This window comes from Agelaius phoeniceus, chromosome 10, assembly GCF_051311805.1.
Source record: "Agelaius phoeniceus isolate bAgePho1 chromosome 10, bAgePho1.hap1, whole genome shotgun sequence".
Lineage (NCBI taxonomy): Eukaryota > Metazoa > Chordata > Aves > Passeriformes > Icteridae > Agelaius > Agelaius phoeniceus.
The window spans coordinates 21,238,587-21,261,413 of record NC_135274.1 but is presented as its reverse complement, the minus strand read 5'-3'; the positions used below and the strand labels follow the sequence as shown (position 1 = coordinate 21,261,413).

Sequence of the window (22,827 nt, the reverse complement as noted above, 5' to 3'; positions counted from 1 at the left end):
CTTTAAAATGTTCTTCTTCTGATACATAATTATATTCCTACTTCTGACTTCAGGGAGTTGCACACAGTCCCAATTTTTCTTCATGTTAACACATAGTGCAGAAAACAAAATGTGTCATATTCTAAAGGATATCTTTTCATTGCTTATAGACACAAACATATCAAGATAATTTTGCATTGATCCTCTGTAAAATATTTATATCTTAAACGTACAATGATTACTGTAATACCACATGAGAGTAAGATAAGTAGCTTTTTGCAGCAAATATGTTGAGAATTACACAAAGGGCACCAACCAGTGTAGAAGCTGTATAAAATCCTTCCTCTACCCAGGGTAGTGGGTCATCTCTTCTAGTAACTATTCCCCATTGTTAGCCAGAACTAGAACTTCTAGAGCAAGGTGCCTAATCTCCATGATAAATGTGGATTTAGATGGGTACAGTCAAAATACCTTTCCAACATTCATCAGGAAAATATATGGCTCATGCTGTGAAATGAAACATGAGGGAGTTTTATTCTTTCTGAAATTAGGATTAACAGCCCCTGGTTCCAAACTCATTTTAAATACTTCACCTATGGATGTTCTCTTTATTCTAAATATCCCCAAGTTTCAGACTCTTGTTATGCTTTTGGTCCCTGCTACACTCCTGGCAACACGAAACACCAGCTAATTTAACACATATCAAAATTATTTTTCTCCACCTTTTGAGTTCACTGAGTATTACCTACCCCCACATGAGAAATGCAGCCAATTAATACAGTCTCCATAGCAATGACTTGTACAAAAGCATCCAAGCCCAACACCAATTTTCAACAATGTAAACTTGTGATTTCTTTATGCCATGGAAAATTTCTTTCACCTTTTTATTTCTATGTAGGAACCAAGAGATAACTTCCACTTGCCTCTTATGATTTTTGTAGGAAAACAGAGCAGGAAAGAGGAACATAAGAAACATGTTCACTCTTGCACTTCTCCAAATGTGGGTGTTGGATGTGTTTGTAACATAACTCGTTGCAGGCGATTGGCACCAAGCCCTGACACGCTCCCTGTCTAATAAAATGTGTTTCTCTTGATACCAAATTCTAATCAGGGCAACTTGCTTGATATATTCTAAATGTAAAATATGTTAAACATCCTAGACATTGGATATGTGAAAAGGACCATTATTCACAGGCTTCTAATCAAAGCTTTGTTTTGTGTCATTATCTGTTTGGTTTTACAAGATTCCTGCTTGCTTGAGTGAAAATGTCTGCTGTTGGAAATTGTCACATTCCTCTCAGAGAAGCAAAGCAAGGAGCAGTGCTGCATTCAGAAAAGCCCAGGCATAATGGCTTGCTTGTTTGTTTGTTTTTTCTTTTGGAAAACTCTGTGCTGTTTGTTAGGTTGTAAATTATTGATTTATTTGGTGATTTACTTTGCAGCAAATTGAAGTCATATGCAAGCTAAATACAGTTTTACTTAAGTTAATTATGATGATGGGGACAATAAAACTTCAGACATAGACAATTGCATTTACTTGACATGTGCACTATAAGCCAAAATATATCCCTCTTCCACTCCCACTATAGAGTAAATGTAACTTAAACTACATTTATTTCATTAATAGCTGCAACATCTGTGCCTGTAAAAGCTTTCAGGTGCTATGAAACAATGCCATGGAAATATTTTAGGCTCTCCTGGTTTCCCTGTAGAGAGAGATCACCCCCACAATGATGTGGCCACAGAGGGTCTAAACCAACAGGTGGGGATGGGGACACCATGACCTCCCCATCTTCTTTCACTGAAAGCCAAAGTACAATTAGTGCTTTCCATGTGAAACACTCACTGAATTACCTTTCTTTTTCTGTACTTGTTGGGGCCACAGGTGTTCCTCAGAAAAACAGATTTGGAAGGTATGAACATCTGGATGGAAGAACTGGAAGCTTGGCATGAGCTGGTAAGAGCGTGGGCTGCAGTGCACAGAGATCTCACCTGAATATCACTGGAGGCAGAGGCCAGTGCCTGGAGCTTCAGAGAGAAAGGAGTTTGACTTTTGGTATGGATTTTCTAGAAATAAAAATACACCACAGCAGAGATCTGCCTCAGGATCCAACACAAGTGACTGCACACGGAGCAGGATGCAGACAATCTGAAGGGAAGTCCAAGTTCTGTCCCAGAGGCACAACAGATTTTGGGGTGCTGGCTACCAACTGAGGAATGTTACAGCTCATGTTTAAGATGACCAGGCAGGAGATTTATGACAGCACAATTCTGAAAATCCCAATCCAGCTGTCTGTACTGTGAAATCCATGCTGTGTGGGTGTCCTGCCTGGTCAGATTCCAGGTGCAAACACCTGTACTGTGGAACAAATGATATTCCAAAGCTCTCATCAGGGCATGGAGAAGGACTGGGCTCCTATCAGTGAGAGCCAGAACCACACTGCACACAGCATCCCCTTCCCACACTCCAGACCAGCCTCACAAGAGAAGTCTGGGTGCCCTGAGATCTCTCTCCAGGATTCTGGACTCTCTCCTGTGAAACTGAGCACCTGAAAGCCCTGACTAATCTGAAAAGAGATCCTTCCCACCCAGAGCCCTTGCTTAAAGAAATCAGTATTCCAGTCAGCTCCATCACTAGAAAAAGCAGCTGCAGAATGCAGGGGAACACATTCTGTTTTCCCAGCTCCATGTGCTAGCATTTTGCAAATGAAATTTTCTCTGACTTTTAGGCTATATGAAATCTTGAAATTAAAATGAAATATAATTGTCAGTGAATGGAAAGTACTACTTTTTGGCCAGCTCTATTTGTACATATAAAACATCCTAGATGTCCCAAAGTGTCTTTCATGCCATCTTGAATTATATCCTTTTTTTTTTTTTAATGGAGATCTCCAAAGCCAGCTGCTTAGGGGTTTTCAATGCCCAAATTCCCACTCATTATTTCATTTGACACTCAGATCCCTTGAGCAGCACTGAAAAATTACTAAACCTTAATATCTGAGTGAGACTTCCAAACAACAGCTACAATGAAGAAACTGGTCTTGGCACTAAAAACCAATGAATATGTAAGACAAATTGTATCTGGAGAGAGCAAACACATTAAAACAGCCTACCAGTAGCATCTTTCAAAAGATATCTAATGTAAGCTGCATACTCTTCAATAGCTCAAGGGGCTTATAGTCAATAAATTTAACAGGTTGCAAAAAAAGAGTCAAAGCTAAAGTACAGTATGTAAATGGAAGCTGGAGTGCACTCTTCTTTTCAACCTTAGGACAGAGTTAATAGAGGGGAAATGACAAAATACATAAAAAGGAATACACAGGATTTGACAGAGTATGTTTTTTTCTTTTAACTTCAAGGCAAACTACCAGACTATTTTGGTTTACAGATAAATCAAACAAAGAACTTTTATCAGTTTGCATAAAAGTCTCATTTTCAGCATTGAAAAGATTAGGCTTCAGAGCCTTATTCTGTATGTGTATGAGGGGGATTACAAGGGAAGTGGTGAAAGTAATGACCTTGCCAGGGATTAGCTTCCACAATTGCATGGTAAAAGAGTTGTGTTTTCTATGCTTATGGATTAAGATATTCATTGACAGTTTCTGTAAACTAGTGAAATTCACAGATCTTTTCAGTACTAGGGTGGTGACAGTAGCAGTGTCTGACAGCCTGACATTACCCCTGGTGTTGTGATGCTCAGCCCAGGGAGCTGGACCCTCAGCCTTGCCAGATGTTTGCATGGCTCAGTGTTTGTGTTACAAAAAGGGTTTCCTTTGGGAATTCCCTTTATTTTACAGTTGTATGGTCATGCTAAATGCAAATGTATTGGACCCCTTTGGTCCTTTTTGCTTTTCAAGAGCTACACCTGACTCCTCCCAGCTGACCTAAGAGCACTTAGGGGTGGCCTTTTACTGAGTTACCCCACACACTGACAGCTGCACTGTCAGAAAACAGTGGGTTTCTGGTTAAGCTGTCAGAAAACTGATGTGGTTGGACCATCCCCACTGAGATTCTCTTTCTCCCATGTTTTTTATTTTGCTGTCTCTAAAAAGCTGTTGGGAAGAAGACAGGAACTACACATGTGGGGCAATCAAGACCCTTGTTTTGGCTATGAAAGCTCAGTCTCTGCTCTGACTAAATGATCACTCCTTGGATTGAAGGCTGCTGGTCTGAGGAAAGCAGAGCAGAAAATTCTGTGGAGGCTCTTGAAGCCCAAGCCAAAATCTTAATACAGAAAACAACAGGCAGAAAGCCCCTCTGAGTGGCTCAATGTTTCTGAAGACTCTCCAGCTAGCTTAATCTTCCCAAGGAAGTTGAAAATAAATTCACCAGAAATGGTCAGCTACTTGTCTCTGTGCCTGCAAAATGTAAAACATTTTCTGTTTGTCCTGATTCTATCATTTAACTTTGCAGATATAGGAACCTATTTATCAGGCAGGATAGTGAAGGAAGAGGTTCACTTTGTTTACTTGCTCAGAGTAATCTCTATGGTAAAATAACTGCATAGAGGAGTAAAGACAATTTTGTTCATGAGAGAAACATTCCCATGAGGGACAGCACAGCATAAACTTGCTAAGTTTGCCTCAAGCAGTCCCAGCTCACTGTGGCTGGGTTCTCCACACAAAGCAAAGCAGAGTCTTATGGCAAAGAAATGAAGCCTTATACCAGCCTATAAATATTTTCTTGCATTAGCAGAATTAGTTAATATATAATTATGTTCAGCAGAGAAAGATTTCAAAGTCATGGTCTCTTACTACCTGAATCATTTCTCCTACAAATGCAACATGTCAAGATTTTTCTTGGACAATATTGTCTGTCAAATCTATTAAGCTGTGTGAAATAGTGCCTGGGCTTCTGCTCTTATTTCATGACAATGGAAAATGAGATAAGCAGAGGGAAAAAAGAACTGGACCTGAGTGGAAGTTTTTTGGAATATAGCACAAAAATAGTTTTAGATAGGTCCATGTAAGGTAGACACCAAAACTGACGATTAAGTCTTCATAATCACAGTGATGGGTACTTGTAGTCCCAGTGTGCAATTTCTGGATTATCCCTGGACAGCAGAGTGTCCCTGCAATGCAACAGGGGTGTAGCCAAACTTTATGTAAAGCAGTCACACTGCCAATAGCAGCAGTCTGCCTTCAGAAGCTCAGAGCACACAGTTCAAGCTGTAAAATTCATTCAGAAAACTGGAAAAAGGAAGGAAGCTAACCTCTGCTGAACTCAGTGTTGCTTGAAATGGTTTAAAAACAAGGCTATGTTTGCCCAGAAGTTTTGTAGTGGTTGAGAGACAAAAACTCTGAGCTTCAGCTTGGACTGTGCATGCCAGTAACTGGCAAAAAATGAGCTGTCTACCCCTGGTCAAGGGAGAGGTTCTGGGACATGCACAGGGTATGAATGATGAGCTCTCAATGTGGAAAAGTTTTGGGAACTAATCAACCAGGGAACATCACAGGCTAATCAGAAAGTCCAATAGAAATAGACATCTTTCAATGGACATAAAACAATCCCTTTCATGCAGCTGAGCTGAGAAATCTTTATCTCATGTAGGTAATGAAAAATACACATCCACTGTGATAGATGTAGTTCTGCATATGGTTAGAAATTCACTTTTTCTTGTAATTACCTTTTCTCCCTGTTCATTCTTCATTTCTTTAACATAGTCACCCAGTGGACATTTTAATGAAGACAACCTTAAGAGCAGAGATCTCACTGTTTTCTGAAGAAAAGAGAAAACAAAAAGCTTCTAAGTGCTATATTTACCATACTAAATCCCCAGGTGGTTACACCCACCACCTAACTGCACCGGCTGATTTTAGCAGGCAAGAGCAAAAGGCAAAGATACTCTCTATATCCACAAACTGGGAAACAGATAGGAGATGCTGTGCTTCCAGAAGGCATTATAAAAGGGGGAAAGATTAAATGCTTTTTCTTTTCTTGACTGTTGTTTAAAAGACATAGAGGAAACACTTCTTTTTCTTTTAGTGAACTTTTACTTCCAAGGTTTTGGTTTTTCTTCCAAAAGTTTTGGACCCGTAAGAGCTGCTTTTAGAATCATGGTGACAATTTCATATTCTAGAAGGAATCTGAACATGTTGTCACATGTTCCAAAATATATCAACTTGCATACTACTTAACATCAAATAAAACCTGGCTCATTACACTTGTAAACCAAGAAACTTTAAAAACTCTGCATTTTTTATTATAAACTCTATTACTTGTCTAATCTATCTAATTCAGTTAAGAAAAACTGTTTAATATACGGTCATAATAGTCATAATAGTATCTTTGTGCCAAACCAATCCCAATTTCTAATTTTAGTTGGGCAAACAGCCTTTGAATTACATATGATCTGTCTTTGCTTTGTCTGACCTTTGCCTTTCAGTGACCTGAAAAAAATGTCAATTATTAAACCAAATTATTTAAAAGGTAGTATTCAGTTAGACAGAAAACTACCTCTCTGACAAATGGTATCATATATAGTAAGCAAGGTTAGATGGAGACAGGATATTTAAAATGAGGTAATAAGAATCATTTTAGAATCAATAAGGTCAGGAAAGACCTCCTAGATCATCAAGTTCATTGAGTTTTTATCTTTCTGAAGAAATATATAAATGTTAATTTGATGGTAGAAGTACAAACAAACTTGCCTTATCTTTTCTTACAAAGTGGATTCCAGCGACTGTAAACAGAAATTTGGAGCACACGCTCAATTCCGGTGGCCAGAATGGCAGCAATGATCAGCTACAGGAAGACAAAGCTGCCAATGTAGGGAGAGTCCCACTTTGGTGGGAAATACTGAGCAGTCTCTTGAGCTATTTATGCATCTGTCAAACTTGGAGGAAGGTACTGGAACAAACCTCCTGCCTCCCAGGCCCATCACCAACATGACAGCCTGGCCAGCCCCTGAGCGAGCGGCAATTGCTGGAAGGGCTGTAGCACACAGCTGCCCCCTCACTGAGGACCCAAGACAAGCATTTTTATCTCCTGGAGCCCAAAGGTGTTCAGCACAATGGCATGGAGATGGCTTTACAGGTGAGCACTATCTCACAAGTGACTGATCCAGACCTGTTCTCAGTGAGCTGCTCACAGGGCTGTAACTCTGCGCCACCCTCTCCTCCATCAAACCCCCACACACTGAGGAGGCCATAAAATCCACTCAGCCTAGGAGCCTTGTCTTATCAGCTCACAAGAATTGAAGCTCTGCAGGTCAAATCTTGATTCTAAATTGGTTTGAAGTACCTTTGAAAGTACAAAATTATGAGAGAGCTCAGCATCATCATTATCATTAGCAGCCACCCCTGAAAATGCTCCAGAAATGATGCCGAGTGTTCCTTGGAAGGAAGTCAGAGAGATATTGCAATTACCAACTATGTTATATCATTTAAGTATATATTTAGCTTAATTGTGGTAAAACTTGATAGTATTCTGTTGATTTCATAATTACCAGAAAAACTGCAAAATAAAACACATGTCTAGGGGGACTGGGAATTTGATGTGGTTTATAATCAACAACATTGTTCACAATGACAGATCTGAGTATACAGAAATTATTTCACATTGCAGCACTGGTGCTAACACTTGCTTTTCCACTTGCTTTTCATTACCATTGCAAAGTAGTTTTCCTAGACAGTGCTTATTTTAGTCATGGCAGAAACTAATGAATTTTTCAGACTTGTGTCTGGGTTTTATTATACTCCTATACAATCTTTTATTATACTCCTACAAAATCCGGTTTTTATGTATTGTACTATCAAAGAGTGGGCTGAGTATGCCCTTACTTCCCTTTGAATCTTTTTTACAACTTTATAATTCAGAAATTTAAACTTCTCTTGACCCATTATGAACCAGTCACCCCTGAGTCTGACCTTTCTTCTCCCTCTGTGTCACTGTGAAAATTATTGGAACTCCAGGGGCACCCAAAGCTTCTCTTCTTTGGCCCTGTTGTACTAAACAATGTAAAAACAAGGCTGTAAACAGTCCCACTCTCAAGAGCCTGCAGTCTGGCATGTTTACAGGACAGATTTTAGCAAAGTAAAGAACTGGTTGAGCTAATTCCTTTCAAGACAGCACTGGTATCTCTAGTCTGTACTAGAATGTAAGCACAATCTAGGTTGGTAAAACAAGGGAGCTAAATAAGTGATAGGAAAAGGGAAACTCATAATTCCTCCCTGCACACAGCTGACATGAGCATGGGTATTCACAGCAAGAGACCCAGCAGAAGAGAAAAGGGATTTTGTGTGAGCAGCTGTCAGTTTGAACATCATTTTACCCTTTCTCAAAATTTGTCCTTTGAAGAGGCATGAGTACCACTGGGGTGATTCCCAGCCCTGTTAGACCAGAGCTGCTGGAGAACTTCACCATAAGGTGAATCCTGTGGCTGCCCTGGTGCACAGGGAGGAATCCAGCACTGTATTGATTGGCTTTGTGCTGCTGTGCAGAGGAATCTAAAGACATACAGAAATGTGAGAGGGAAACAGAAAATTTGGTTGGTTGATACAGCCAGGCATCAACAGCCAAGAGACTCTAAACTCTGCTCCCTCCTTCTCCTGCTGCTTTCACTCAGTCAGTTCATTTTGATGTGAGAGGGAAACAGAAAATTTGGTTGGTTGATACAGCCAGGCACCAGCAGCCAAGAGACTCTAAACTCTGCTCCCTCCTTCTCCTGCTGCTTTCACTCAGTCAGTTCATTTTGCTCCAAGGATTGATTTCCTTATTGGAGAAAAGACTGACAAAGGTCCTTCCTACCTCTGTCTTCCTGTAGGGTCTGTGGAGGGAAAGATACTGTGGATGTGAAATGTGTGATTGCTTTTGTGGACACAGGGGTCACCTGTTACTGATTAGCTGGAGCCAGCTTTTCCCCTACATCATGAGCAGGCAGATCCCAACACAAAAGTTGCCTGATATGAAGCTGTGAAGAGGGCAGACTTAAGAGAAATACTTTCTGTATGCTCTAAATTTGCTTTTTCTCCCTTGTAGAGATAAGATTTGATTGAGCACCACTTAATGCAGAACAGAAGAAGGAAAGATATTGTAGAAAGGTAGACATGGTGGTGAAGAAGAACTCTAGAAAATTAAGTGTAATTGAAACAGTAAGAACAGTAGAAAATCAAGACTTTCACATAAGTAAAACAATGGGGTTTTTCCTTCTTATCATCTGTTGCCTCAGATAAGTACTCCTTACCTACTCCATGCTCCTCTCACAGTCTCACACATCTAAGGTCCTGGCTGGCTTTTTCAGTAACACTAAAATAGGAGCAGTGGAAAGGCAATAATGCTGGTATTTGATGTTGCAAACAGCAAATTCAGTTAAAGCATTTATTTGACTTGAGGGTGGATAGCCCTCCCAACTGAGAGCCCCACAGTGATTGTTTAAGACATGGTCTATGTATTTCAGAATACCAGAGGAAAAGCCAGCCACAGGAGTAGATCCCTGGTTAAAGGTGGTCACTGCTATAATTGGTCCAGATCTGCTTCAAAGCAGGTTTAGATATCCAGCAGTGCCCCTGGATCACTCCAAACAGACAGGGATGTAGCTGAGGAGAGCAGGGAGACTCACCTGCTGTAGCTTCAGGTTGAAATCTGCCAAATACCTCATAAACATGCACAAACCTACTGTTCAGCTTGTGCAGGCTCTGGGGAGAAGAGCAGAAATCATGTGGAGAAGGATATAAAGGAGCATCAAGCAATCCCATAAGAAGCCAAACTTTTACTTTCAGTGTTTATGGAAGTGATCTTCATGTGAAGATCAGTGCTGCACTAATTCACTAATTCATCATTCATAAAGAATGATGAGCACCTTACTACAGGCTAAGGTAATGTAACAATACAGACAACATTGCAGACCTCAGTTAATTTCAAATTATATAAAAATTTTGTCATCTGCATACTTTAAAATCATACTTCAAGCAGCTTAATAGAAAATTATAGCCTGCTTTTTAGAAGCATAACCTATAATTTATTTTTCATTAACTGCTCAAGTTCAATTTTGATACTGTAAAGCTAAATGCATTTTTTAAGCTTTTACTTTCATCAATCATTTTATTTTTTTTTCCTGACACGTGGCATATCTTATTCAATGGTATTGGCTGCTCTGTTTTTAAATAATATTCTGTTTTCTAGAATACCAGGAGGACTGTATTTAGACATCTTTAAAAAATGTAGTGACAGCAATTTCAATCAAAAAAATGAGAGGAAAAAAATACAATGAATAACAGCAACTGAAATAAGTTAGAAACAAGGAAGGAAAAAGCAGTTTTGGAATACTTTGGCTTCATTCATACTGAAGTTTGTGGTGTTGTGGAAGACTTACGAGAGCCTTGTATACAAGTTAATACTGCAGTAGATCGCCATTGCCATCTCCTGGTAAATAAACCATATAACTGTATTCTAGATATTTTTCTAAACAGACATATATTGTACAACTGTTGAGAGATTACACCATAAATAGGCAATAAAGGATTTAGGGTATTTATTGTGAGACTATCATTGCATTTTTATTCTTTGCTCATGTAAGACCTTTATAAAGAACTGCATTACAGTTGATAAATGGTGGTATTTGTTCCAATGCACTCTTTATGCTGAAAAGAAATACTGCTAGTTATGACTCTGTAAATTAAGGTGAGACAATGGGTTTTGTTGTGATTGAAACAAATAGCAGAGCTGCTCAAGGAAAAGTCCCCACAACCTAAACAAATCTCCACTCAGAGAGAAGGTGTTGGTCCCCAGTGTGCTGTGATGGGACTGTACCACAGCAGCTACCAAAAAAATGTTCACCAGCACCAAGCCATGGCACCCAGAGACAGTGGTGACAACAGCAAGCTATCATTTCACTTTCTGGTATTTCTAATCCTTTTATTTTCTTACCTCTGTCATCATCCTTCCTGCTGTCCTTTCCCATTGTGTCACTGTCATATTTTCTGAAAAATCCCTCTGCCAGGATTTCTTCTCCTGGGAAGCTGAGAAGCCTCAGAGAAAAATGAAGACAATAGTTATCTGATTCACTTTTCCTTTGTTTTGCTGCTATGGAATGTGGATTGGAGATTGTTTATCCAACAGGTGGTTGTTTGATTGTTTTCATGTGAATTGTTTTTACTTAATGACCAATTACATCCAGCTGTGTCAGGACTCTGGAGAGAGTCACGAGTTTTTCATTAGTATCTTGTTAAGCCCTCTGAAAGTATCCTTACTCTATTCTTTAGTATAGTCCTTGTATAGCATTCTTTAATGTAATACAATATCATAAAATAATAAATTAGCCTTCTAAGAACATGGAGTCAGATTCATCATTTCCTTCTGGCCATGGGGGATCCCAAAAATACCACACCATTGCACTCCCTCTCTGCCACAGCTGCTCCTTGCATGTCTCTGTGTTTGTCCTCCTGACACAGACACCCTGTCCTGCAGGAAGGGGGAGCAGCAGGAGCAGCCCCTCCCAGCAGAGCTGTCTGTGTCACACCAGAGCCAGCAGGCTCTCACCTTCTCCATCACGTGGGGAAGGAGAATGAGATGTGTGTACAACTCATTACCCTTCGGAGCAGAGAGCAGTGCTCAATGTGATGCTGAGCCTTGATAAATCATCCTTTCAATCAAATCAGTAAACAGAGGGAAATGCTGTCTAACTGGCAATAAATTTCAGGCAAGTTCAGCAAGGAGTGACAGATCAGTCAAAAGGCTGTGCCTGGCTCTGTTTGTGTATTGCTTTTGCATTGCTTCTTTCTGCATCAGGGAAAGTGAATTCCCTCCCTTGGAGCTGCGTTGGCTGCCAGCATTGCCAATTAATGTGACAGGGAACAACCCCTCCAACAAGTGTCTGCTTTTTGCCATGCAAGCAAAAGAAATGTTTGCAATATTCTGGAAGAAACTAGGGCTGAAGGCTTTCTGCTTACACCTTCTGAATTCAGAGCTGCATCACGAAAAGCATCTCCTTAAAAGCAGCCTTTGCAGTGGTGACAATTCAGTTTGAATCTTCCAGCTCAGCACCCACAGCCAGGACTGTGGTGATGGGGTCAGCCACAAACACTGGGAAAAAGGAGGATAAATGCAGGCAAGTGCAACGACATTCTAGAGCTGCCATAGTGTCAGAAGGAGTAAAGATTAACTGCAGCTCAGCAAGAGCTGTGAAAAGTTGCTGGCTGTGGATACTTGGAACAAAAGTGAGAACAGTGTCTTGAGGGACTTCTATTTCTCATCAAACCATTTCCCTCACGAGGGGACACAGAGCTGGTCTTGGACTCACAAAGGCATTTAGAAACCAGAGTCTATGGCAGGTTACACTTAATGATCATAATAGCTATTAAAGCCAAAAGGGACTGGAAAACACAAGCTTAATTATTTGACTATCCCAAGGGATCCAGAATCAACACACAATACTAATAGTATCTCCAGTCATTGTTATTAGATTATGCCTAGAAACTTTTCCCTGAAGCAACACTGTAATTATGTATTTATTAATTTATCTTTATTTGCTTTAGCTTCTCCAGTCTTTAGAAAAATGCATGCTTTCCACTGCAAAGAAATTCAAAACAAAGTCATCTCATTGAGGAAATGGGTAAAAACAACTGAACTCTAAAACAGAGGAGTAGAACTCAATAATTCATAGCTTTCCTTGGAATTTACAAGGAAAAAAACCCCACCTGCATTAGGGAAAAGTAGAAGACAGATGAAAATTAGAAGCTGAGATACATTTCCCTTTCTACAGAGAGTGCCAGTCAGATCTGCAGCAGAAATTAAATCAAGGAGCTGTTCATTCTAAGAGCTTGTGTCTGTTCAAGGAGATCTGGCCTTCAAACAAGAGAACAAAAATGAGACAGGAATGCCATTCCCATTGCTCTCTCCATACCAAGTACCAAGTTTCCATAAGAACATGGCAGATTGTGCTTCTGATGCCTCCCATGGCCCCGCAGGATCCAAAGATGAAAGTCAGAGTGCAGGATCTTCCCATTCATTCCTCAATCTACTCCTTCCTAAGAAAAAATATTTTGCAATATCCATCAGACATTAACAAACATCCCAGGCAGGGATAGCATGGGTTGGCAAACTTTGGACACAAACTATGAAGGTTCAGTGACTCCAAGGCTATCCAGGCATCAAGAAATGAGAGAAACTATGATCTTTTTGTAATAGTTTTAAGCTCTCAATATCAAGAGATGGAAAAAAATTTTATGCAAGTTTTTTGCACAACATAAGTGAAGGTTGCAACACTGAACTCTCCCTTTCTCTTGAGAGTGCATTTTCAATAAATGTGCTTAAAATATTTTCCTTCATGAAAAAGAGGGGGCAGTAAGAGGGGACAGGAACAAAACAATATTTCAAAGACTTGATGAAACACAGCTCATTGCTGACTGTCCATCTTATCTTCCTATGCCACATTTTTGAGGATTGTGAGTTTACAAATAGCACTGCATCTTTTCCTTAGCACACATGGGTGGGAAGACAAAGAGTCAAGCTTATACATTCCAAAAGAAGAACTATTTTTAGGATAGATAAGTCAGAGGTACATTCAAGAAATGCAGAAAAATTTGTCTTCCTAGAATTGAGTATACTATCTAACAGGACCTATATAGCAGGATTATACTCCATGGCTTACGAGAGTATTGATCTGTGTGTACTCCTCAGTGGTGTTACATTCATTTTAGCATTGATCTCTCTTTCATTACACCACTGCATCATGCACTCTCAGTGTCATCTCAGTGCTCCTCTAAAATCTGACTCTCTTCTGCTGCTGTCGAGATGTACATATGCATCGTGCAGCTTCCAATTCAAAATATCAATTTCAAAGTCTTATCACCCAGGCAATCCCCACCTTTTAAAATAATACTAAGGACCTACCATCCCTTAATCCTCCAAAACAAGTTAAACACAGAATAAAGAAGACATTGGCAAGTGCTTTTTCTTCAGAGATTTTTTTACTGTGTGCATTGTTTGTGTTACCTTTCAAAAAAGCTTGAAAATACCATTTCTTTTCCTCACAGCTCCTTTCTATTCCATTTGGAAAACATTGATTTTCCTTCCCCCTGTGATTCTTATGCAGCACAAGTAAACATGGCTCTGTTTAATATATGTCCAAGTCTGTGCAATGCCATCAAATTCACTGTAGCTCTGGGAGAGAAACCAGTCACTTTGTTGGCTTCTAGCTTTGCTACAATGCAAAACACCACAATTCTTGCACAATGTCCAGAGAGGTTATTGGTTTTGTTACTTTGCTTATGCATGCTTTATTCTTCAAAGCACGTGACTGGGCATCAGGAACTCATAAATTCTGACATCAGTTTTAAAATCATACAGTCGCAATTACAGAGAGACAAGGATACATGGATTAAAAGCTCATGGCACAAAATGTGCAAATACATGAGCAAAAAGCCTTTTTTCCTAATGGATTACCACAATAATATACATATCTTCAACTTATCACTTAAGCCTCTGCACCATGCTTTGATTACTGCACCCCTGGTATAAGTTAGAGATGAGTCTGTTGTCTTCAGGCTGGTAAAGATGAGGAGAAAAACCTTAAAAAACCTACTACAACTCCCTGCAGGACCTGTCTCCTTTGCTGCTGAGTGTGCCTTCAAGAGTATGTGCTGTTTTGCCAGCTCCCCCCATATTCTGTTATTCTGGGCAAAAATATCTTATCTTGCAGCTATCTAATTATGCCAGCCTGGGGATCAAGTGCATGGCATCTCAACATTGGTACCTTGGCTATTCCATAATAACAACCCTTGACTTCACTGTGTGATGTCTGTGTCCTTACCCTTCACACCTCTGAAACTGGTATCCTATTTACCTGTCTGAGTGAAGAAAAAACACTTTGTTCTTCCCTTGCATGTAGGTTGCAACAGATGAGAAAAAAGCTGGGAAAAACACCTATTAGTTTAATCTTCATGATTTCCCAGTTTTTCCTCTATAAAGACCCCTTTTCTGCCTTCACATGAATCTTGCTTTCTCTTGTCAGTACTTCACTGTCAAGCTATGCTCTTGTAGCCTTTTTCCTACATTAACAGTAATGCCATATTTTATTGCTGCAAGTATAACCCTCAGCACTTTAGCTCCTGCACCACAGACCCCAATCCAGTGTTTAAAGATGGGAATCCTTCCAAGAACATCCTTAGGCACTGGCACTGGATCAGACACTCTGTGCAAGGACGGATTTCTCATATCCCTAAGTTAACTTCTGAAAGAAATGGCTCTATCCAGCAGGAGAGTTACTTACCAATGTAATATTTTATGCATTGAGCTCCAGAGTGTTGCAAGATGACTTTAAGTATCACAGCAGACAGAGTAATTTCACATAATGAGCTAGTTCTTTAAACTGTTACCTCACTTAACACTGAACCAATTAATCAGGACAAGGAAAAAAAAAGGTACTGCTTGTGCACTGCTGTAGCAAATGCATTACTGCTCCCAGCTCAAAGTCCTTTTCTCACAAAGATTAGATCTCAAGAACCCAGAGCGCTTTTACTGGCTTGCACTGCCCTTTTCTAATTGCTCACAATAGGAGCTGACAGGCAAGCAGTCTGGGAGACATTGTTTCCACAGAAATTGCATATAAAAGATTCAGCAGCTGTGTAAATACATCATTTTTAGCAAGTGGACTTTCCTTTAGAAGTATGGAGATGTAATATTGTTCTGAAATTATAATATCAACTGCAAAAACACTGTTTCAGCTTCACCAGTCACTGCTGTGGTCATGGGCTGGCCAGAAGAAACATTGTCCTGAGCAAAAGAAAACAGGCTGGATCCAAAACCACTGCTTGTTAATACAACCAGTGGCATTTAAGGGATTCATTCAGTATTTTGTTATTTATTTTATATATATTTTGTTATGGTATTTGTTGAAAAACCATCCTGTGTAGGGACTAAGACTTGTTCTGGCTGGTGTAGTCAGCATTCAGATACCAGGGCTGTGAATGTCAACCTTATGTCAACCAAGTTATTCCTCTCTCTTGGAGAGGAAAGCATCCTTTTCTCCATGTTGTGTCATGAAGATGGTGTAATTGGGGAGGAGGAAAAGAAAGGGGATGTCATTTCACACATGATTCAGTTACAGTCATTCTTCTCTCCTCAATTATTTCACTGAATATCTGACAATCAAGAAAGGTGCAATTATCTAAAGTGAAGAAACTGCAATATTAACAGAAATGGCATTTTACTGCAGTGATTAAACATGGAATTTCAAGGGCTTATTTGTCAATGTGTTGCTTACATGTTACAGGTAATCTCTGAAAATCAGTCGAGTTGTACTACTGAGAATGACAGTGATTAATGAGATCCTGCCTCTGAGGGAGATATTGCAGGTGAAAAGCAACAAAAGTAGAACAGACAAGTGGCAAGGGCCAATGAGACAAACTCTTAAATGTAGCCACCATGAACTAATTGACAGGGGTGTTATAGGGCTGTGTGAGATGCAGAAAAATGTTTGGGGAATTTATGTCCTTTTGTTTTGGAGCAGAGAAAGGAAGTGGCCAGTTTACATGGTTGCCATAGTAATGTAAGCTGTTATTTTAAATACTTAAATATACTCAAAGTATTTCTAATGCTGGGATAAATTGCATAGCCAGGACTCTAAGCAGCAGTTTATTGTTCCAAGAGGTCCTTCCTTACTCACTGCCCTTTGAAATTTTTAGGAAGTTTGCTGAAGAAATGTAACCACCTCTTTTTCTTCAGCCCACAGCTTGTCTCTGTTTATGTCTCAACTTTTCTGCACTCCTTTCACTTTTTAGTCTTCCTTCATTTTACTTTTACTACCTCTTGTCCTCCAGCTTAATCCATGGATATTTTACTCCCTTGGCTCCACTATTCTCTTTCAGCTTCATGAAGTAAACTTTGCCTTTACTTTCACAGCCCCCTGCACTCTGACATCAGAATGACTTTCAAAAAGTAATTCATTAGCAGCTCTCATAATAATAACTCTCAGTCAAGAATGACTAATTGTAAAGGACTGCCTTGATGGACACAGCAACCCCCTGCACATCCAGAATCAGTGGCTGGTGCATGAAATCCCAACCCTGTGTTTAGATATGTGACACTCTAACAGATATTTAAATAACATCAATTTACTAATTTCCTAATCTTCCACTCCAGCATTCAGTCAGATAAGGTTCTGACAGAAGGTAGGCACATGCAGATGAAAGGATGAGGGAAATGGGGACAGTAAAGGCAGAATGAAATGTAAAGTAAACCTTTCATAAATTCCAAAGTGCCCTCCCTCAAAGGCACAATTGCTGCTGGCTGCTCTGCCCTCCACACTGTCCCAGGGAGTTAAACTTCACCCAGACATCACTATTGCAGCCCCAAAATTTTTAGTTGGCCAGAACTGTTTCAGATTGTGGGAGATTATCCTACATTCATTAGGTCTGAGATGATTATTCAATAGATGGAAGCTGAGAAATACTGAGATTACAAAAAAAATACAAACAGCACTGCAGAAATATGTGGAATAATCCAAAGGCTGCAAGCACCAGGAGCAAAAGGAAAGACCTTCCCTTTTCCAAAAAAACAGGAGTCTGATCTTTCCTTCCTCAGCTGGTTATATATGTGCAAATGAGAAGTCAAATTATCGGAATTTCCTAATTACATAACTAATTTTAAAAAGGAAGCATTCAATCCCATGATAAGTGCATCCCATCTCTTTTGTTTCTTGCCCACCCACTTGGAGTGGTGCAGCATAGCCCAAAATTCAGCTGTGTGCTGAGCCAGCACATCAGGGAGCAGGCACACACCCACACGGGGCATGGTCAGAGCCTTCACCTCCAGTGCTGCAGGGAGCAGGGCTGCTTGGAGAAGGGATTGGAACCAAAGCAAGGACAATGTCACAGTGCCCACTGCTCCTGATATTTTTAATGTGGTGCTGTCATTTTCATTATAAACTTATATTTCCTGCGTTTATAATTCAGTTGTTAAAAAAATTGCTGAGAGCTAAATATTAGCAAGCATCTCTGTTTACCAAAAAATGAAGAATTTCCAGAGTGCAGGGAGAGAGAAGGAGTCTCAGATTCTGCTTATTCCATTGAGAAAGCGATTCCAGCATGAGCAGGGCTCTACCAACACGGAGATTTTGCCAGAAACTCTGTATAATGTGGCACAAGGCTGTGGCCACACTCTAAAACTACAGGCACGTGGCAATTCAGGGGAATCCATGGGAGTAATTCAAAATTCCAGGCTTCTCCCCAGATGTCAGACAGGATCCTTGCTCTCTGCCTTAGATCTATTCTGAAGCACAAAAATAATTGTATATCTCATTGCTGCTACCTGAAATAGACCCCCAGTTGTTTGATGCTGCCATGTGGGCAGGCAGGAATATTCAGCTCTGGAATCCTGATGCTCTTTAGCAGCCCTGGAATATTCAGCTCTGGAATCCTGATGCTCTTTAGCAGCCCTGGAATATTCAGCTCTGGAATCCTGATGCTCTTTAGCAGTCCTGGCAGAGCCCAAAGCAGCAGCCAGGAAAATCAACAGGGCTCCAAGCTGTCATGTGTCAGCTCCCTGTGACACTCCCTACCTCCACCCAGAGCAGCTCTGGGACGGGGTGTTCCATGTGAACCAAGAGGTGAGGAATGAGCAGCAATAGCAAAGGGCTGAGTGCTCTCACATGAAAGTATCAAGCATTGTTAGAAAGTTGGAGACAGATGGAATGGCCTCCACTTTTTTTTCCCCCCACTTTTTTTTTTTTTAACTCTAAAAATCAGTTAGAAAATGTAGTCATATATATATACACATGTATATTTGTATATATATGTGTATATATGTACGGCAAGTATATATAAATATATATGTCATCCTTGTGACCTTCCTGTGACATCCACACTCTACTGCAATAAAAATGGTAACATGGAAAAGTAATGTGTAGGAAAATTAATAGAAAGACAGAATAAAGAGCATCAGCATCTCACACCTATAGTCTATCATCCCTTACAGCTCAGTGATCTCAGCTGCATGAACAGCTCTCATAAAGTTAACATTCTTAAAACAGAATTATTTTAGATGCTCTATTTTATATGCTGCTTTTAAATGCAAAAGTATTTGATAAAACAACAAAAGAGACATTTACTAAGAAAAATATTATTGTTAAAAATGCAGACTATAATTTCATTCCAGACTCTGCCTCTTTAAAGATCTAAGTGGTGTATACAAGTCTTTGTTGTGTGATGCAGTGGTTACCATGGTAATTTTTTTTTTTTAAAGTTTAGTGAAGATGGTGCAGTCAAAAACATAAATAGCCTGAGCCTCTGGCAGGGTAAATTGTACAATGGCATTCTAGAATAAAATTTACATGGGTTTTTTTTTTTTTATTTGTTTCTGAAAGCATATATTAGAGACTAATAATTCTAAAGAGTAAAGAAAAATACTTCACTTTTCTTAGGACTTCAATTATATTTGATTATAATCTATAACTGTACCTGCTCCAGGATGATACTAAATTGTATAGCCCTTCCTTCATGTGCCCATTATCTATGGTTCCTCAAAAACAGTGATCCAAGCTGGCTGATGTGGGAGAGTTTTCTAGAGTGCTACCTGGTTAGAAGGGTTTTAAGTTTTTCAGGAACACCACCAGAGAGATTTATATCACATCATCAGAGAGATTTATGTTTGCCAGCAAAATCAAAAATGTATCCTGGAATAACTAATTGAGCTGCAGACCTGTGGAAAGCTCATATATATATATATATATATATATATATATATATATATATGTATATATATATATATATATATGCCAGCCTGGAAGCCAGGAAATTTGTTTATACCTTGTTTAGGAAAAGAAAGGCAATATTTTTAAAACTAAAATTGTTGTTTGCCACAATTGTTTGGTAGCAATACTGTTGTAGAGGACCTGACCAAAACTACAGACAATGTAATATCTTTCCTCCAGCATGCAATCAGAAAAGACTCCAAGAGCAGGGCAGACTGATGAAATACATCACCTGTGTGCTCCCCCTCCTCCAGGCCTTTGCAGTTCACAGACATCCAGGGCCAGACACAGTTTCAGCAATTGCAGTGCATTCATTTTCCATGAATTTGTCCTTGAAGTCCAGTGACCTTTTGCTTTTCACAGCATCCTGGGGCAAAAAGTCAGAGTTAAGCTACCAGGCTGTTTTACCAACAGCAGACATCACTGTATTTTATAAATGTAATGCTGCTTTGATGCAAGGCTAAGTGTCTAATTTTGCTAATGATTCTGTGCCCAGAAGTAATCTGTGATATATGGTTGAAGATAGTTTTAAAATGCTTGAGCAAGATGAACAGAGGGAGTTAGTAAAAGGGCATTTTTAGTCCTGTGGTATTTGGAGCTGCTTCTCCAGGGTACCAGCTATGGCATCTCCCCAGCTCACTTCTGGAAGAATTTGGAAAGATACCTCTCAACAAAACTGGCAAGCTTGAACTGCTCCTTCTCCAGTGCTCCTGCTTTGTCATGGGCAGAAATTCCTATTTGGAATTCTGCAGTGAAAGAATATTGTGTCGTGTCCTGGTTTGCTTTCTACTGGGCAAACATATGGCTTTCCCACAATGATTTTAAACTCATTAGGAGGAATCTGGCAAAGCAACAGATGTTTAACTAGCCAACAAAAGTCATATTCCTGGAGGAATTTCTAATAATTATATCACATCAAGTCCTTCACATATCTTTTCACCCAGTACAAATTAGTGCAGCTCTGTTGATAAAAGGAAATGGCACCAGTTAGAACCATTTGAAAATCTAACCTTTCAAACTCACAATAGGGTATGTCTATTAAACAATTTGAAAGTAAGAGATCTTTTAATACTAAAAAGCTGAATTTCTATGCAAGCCATGTGAAATACTGGAGTACAGGATTTTTTTTTGTCTTCATAGAGTCTTTATCCCTCATGGGTATGAAAGAGAATGTTTTAGGAAATGGGCCAGCAAAGGAAAACTAACTACCCCCTATTTTATGAGAAGAATAACACATTCCTTCCAACTGTCCTTATTAATTTATAAACAGCTATGATCCTAGGTTGTTCTGGTCATTCAAATTTATGACCAAAATAAAATTACTCTCAATAGAGAGAAAAAAATACCTCTTCTCTAAAACTTTGTAATGAGTGATAAGCATTCACTGGACCATAATTACATCTTTCTATTTTTCCTATGCTGCTTCAGGTTTTAATTTTTTTTTTTAATATCACCATTTTAATTAAGCTTTAATCTTCACAGCACTAAACTAAATTAAAAGGATCTTTATAGTGTTGCTTTGGTAACTAACAGAAGGGGTAAAATTACCTTATCTGTTTGTTCACCATGTTGTTGCTGTAAACATCCCAGTTACGGTCTTTAATTTGCTCATTTTCACTAGGAAAAAAAAGAAAAGGACATGTGACACTGAAAACAGTTATCACTGCTGGAACAGTCCTCTAGCAGGATCTCACTGTGATTGTCATGGACAAACATGGAGTTGGGAACTCTTTGCTCCAGGAGATTAAATACAAACTAATTAGGCAAGACACAAAGCAGGCAGAGGAAAGTGAAAGCAGCAGAACCCTTTACAGAAATTCCCACCTCCTTGCCCTTCTGTCTGGTCCCCTTTATTTCCTTCAACAATCTGCAGCACATTAAAAGTTAAACATAAACTTCTGATTATTTTCCCATGGTTTCCTGCAGATAATTAGCGACAAATCTTCAGAACACACCTGCCATGTAGCTGCCATGTCATTGTCCCATTTTATATCTCTGTAAAATACCAAACAACAAATTGAGTTGTCCAAGACTATCAGCTAAACACAATCCTACATCACAGCACTCCAACAGAAACATGCTGAAGGTGTGAGAGCACACTCGACCTTGAACAGCCTGTACAGCTTGAGTTGTGGAATAGGTAAGAGAAAAGGGAAGAAAATGGTTAGACCTTTCTTTTAAAACTGAGATATCTCAGATCAAAACAAGAGCAAGTTCTTGTTATTACCTAATCTTGTTATTATGTAACAGAAGAAAGAATACTTTTTAAGATTACTTTTAAAAAAGAATACTTTAATATGATTTCAGAGTTCTACATGTCTGTTTCTCTTTTTGAATGTTTCTCTGTTGGATTGTTTCACCCCCAGCAAGAGACTGATGCTCATTTCCATTCAAACAGCCCCACAGACACTGGCTATAGTGGCCTGAAATGCTTTGGGAACCCTCTGGGCTGAGGGGGTGTGAAGCGCTTTCCCAAAAGGCAGAGCCCATGTGTGTATCAGCATCACCCAAAAACACAGCAGGACCTCTCACACCTGTGCAGAAGAGCCTTCCTGAGTCCAGGAAATAAACCAGCACCGATGCAAAGCCTTTTTAATTACAAATCATCCCTCCAATCACTCTTTTGCTATTAATTGTACTTCTCAACTTAGCAGGTTTTTAGGGGGACTCAGTTATTTACAAAGCAGCACAGGTGAGCCCCTGGCACAGGGTGCCCAGAGAAGCTGTGGCTGCCCCTGGATCCCTGGAAGTTTCCAAGGCCAGGCTGGACAGTGCTTGGAGCAGCCTGGGACAGAGGAAGGTTGGAACAGAATGATCCCTAAGGTCCCTTCTACCCCAAACCATTCCACAGTTCTATGAACATGGAAAACCCTTGTGCCTACACTGCTGATTCCCAGCAGTTTTGGAATCCCATAGACAGAATGACTCCAGAGCTATTTTCCCCTTCAATTTGGCTGTCCATGTGCACTTTCCAGGGTTCTCAGTAAAGCACTTATAGCCCCAAGTCCATCAGCAGCAGCAGCAGCAGTGAGGTCAAATGTTGAAAGTTTAGCTGGTTTGCTTTTTTTAAAAAAAGAAATTTTCATGTAGCAAAAAGGGTTTAACATGTGCAGCACTCCACAACAAAGCTGTTCTACAGCTCTGATTGAAACTTGGTTTGT

General features: G+C 39.7%; 1 long non-coding RNA gene across 1 annotated transcript in view; it reads right to left on the bottom strand.

Annotated features, from left to right (window-relative positions):
• LOC143694898 (uncharacterized) overlaps positions 1 to 22,827 on the bottom strand; it is an 85,679-nt gene that overhangs the window by 24,729 nt on the left and 38,123 nt on the right. Inside the window, exons 9-13 of the long non-coding RNA XR_013183696.1 lie at positions 21,215 to 21,283; positions 19,899 to 20,033; positions 10,846 to 12,762; positions 9,539 to 9,614; positions 5,606 to 5,698 (exon numbers count right to left, since the gene is read on the bottom strand). This is a non-coding gene — a long non-coding RNA (uncharacterized LOC143694898). The remainder of the gene's footprint in view (positions 1 to 5,605; positions 5,699 to 9,538; positions 9,615 to 10,845; positions 12,763 to 19,898; positions 20,034 to 21,214; positions 21,284 to 22,827) is intronic.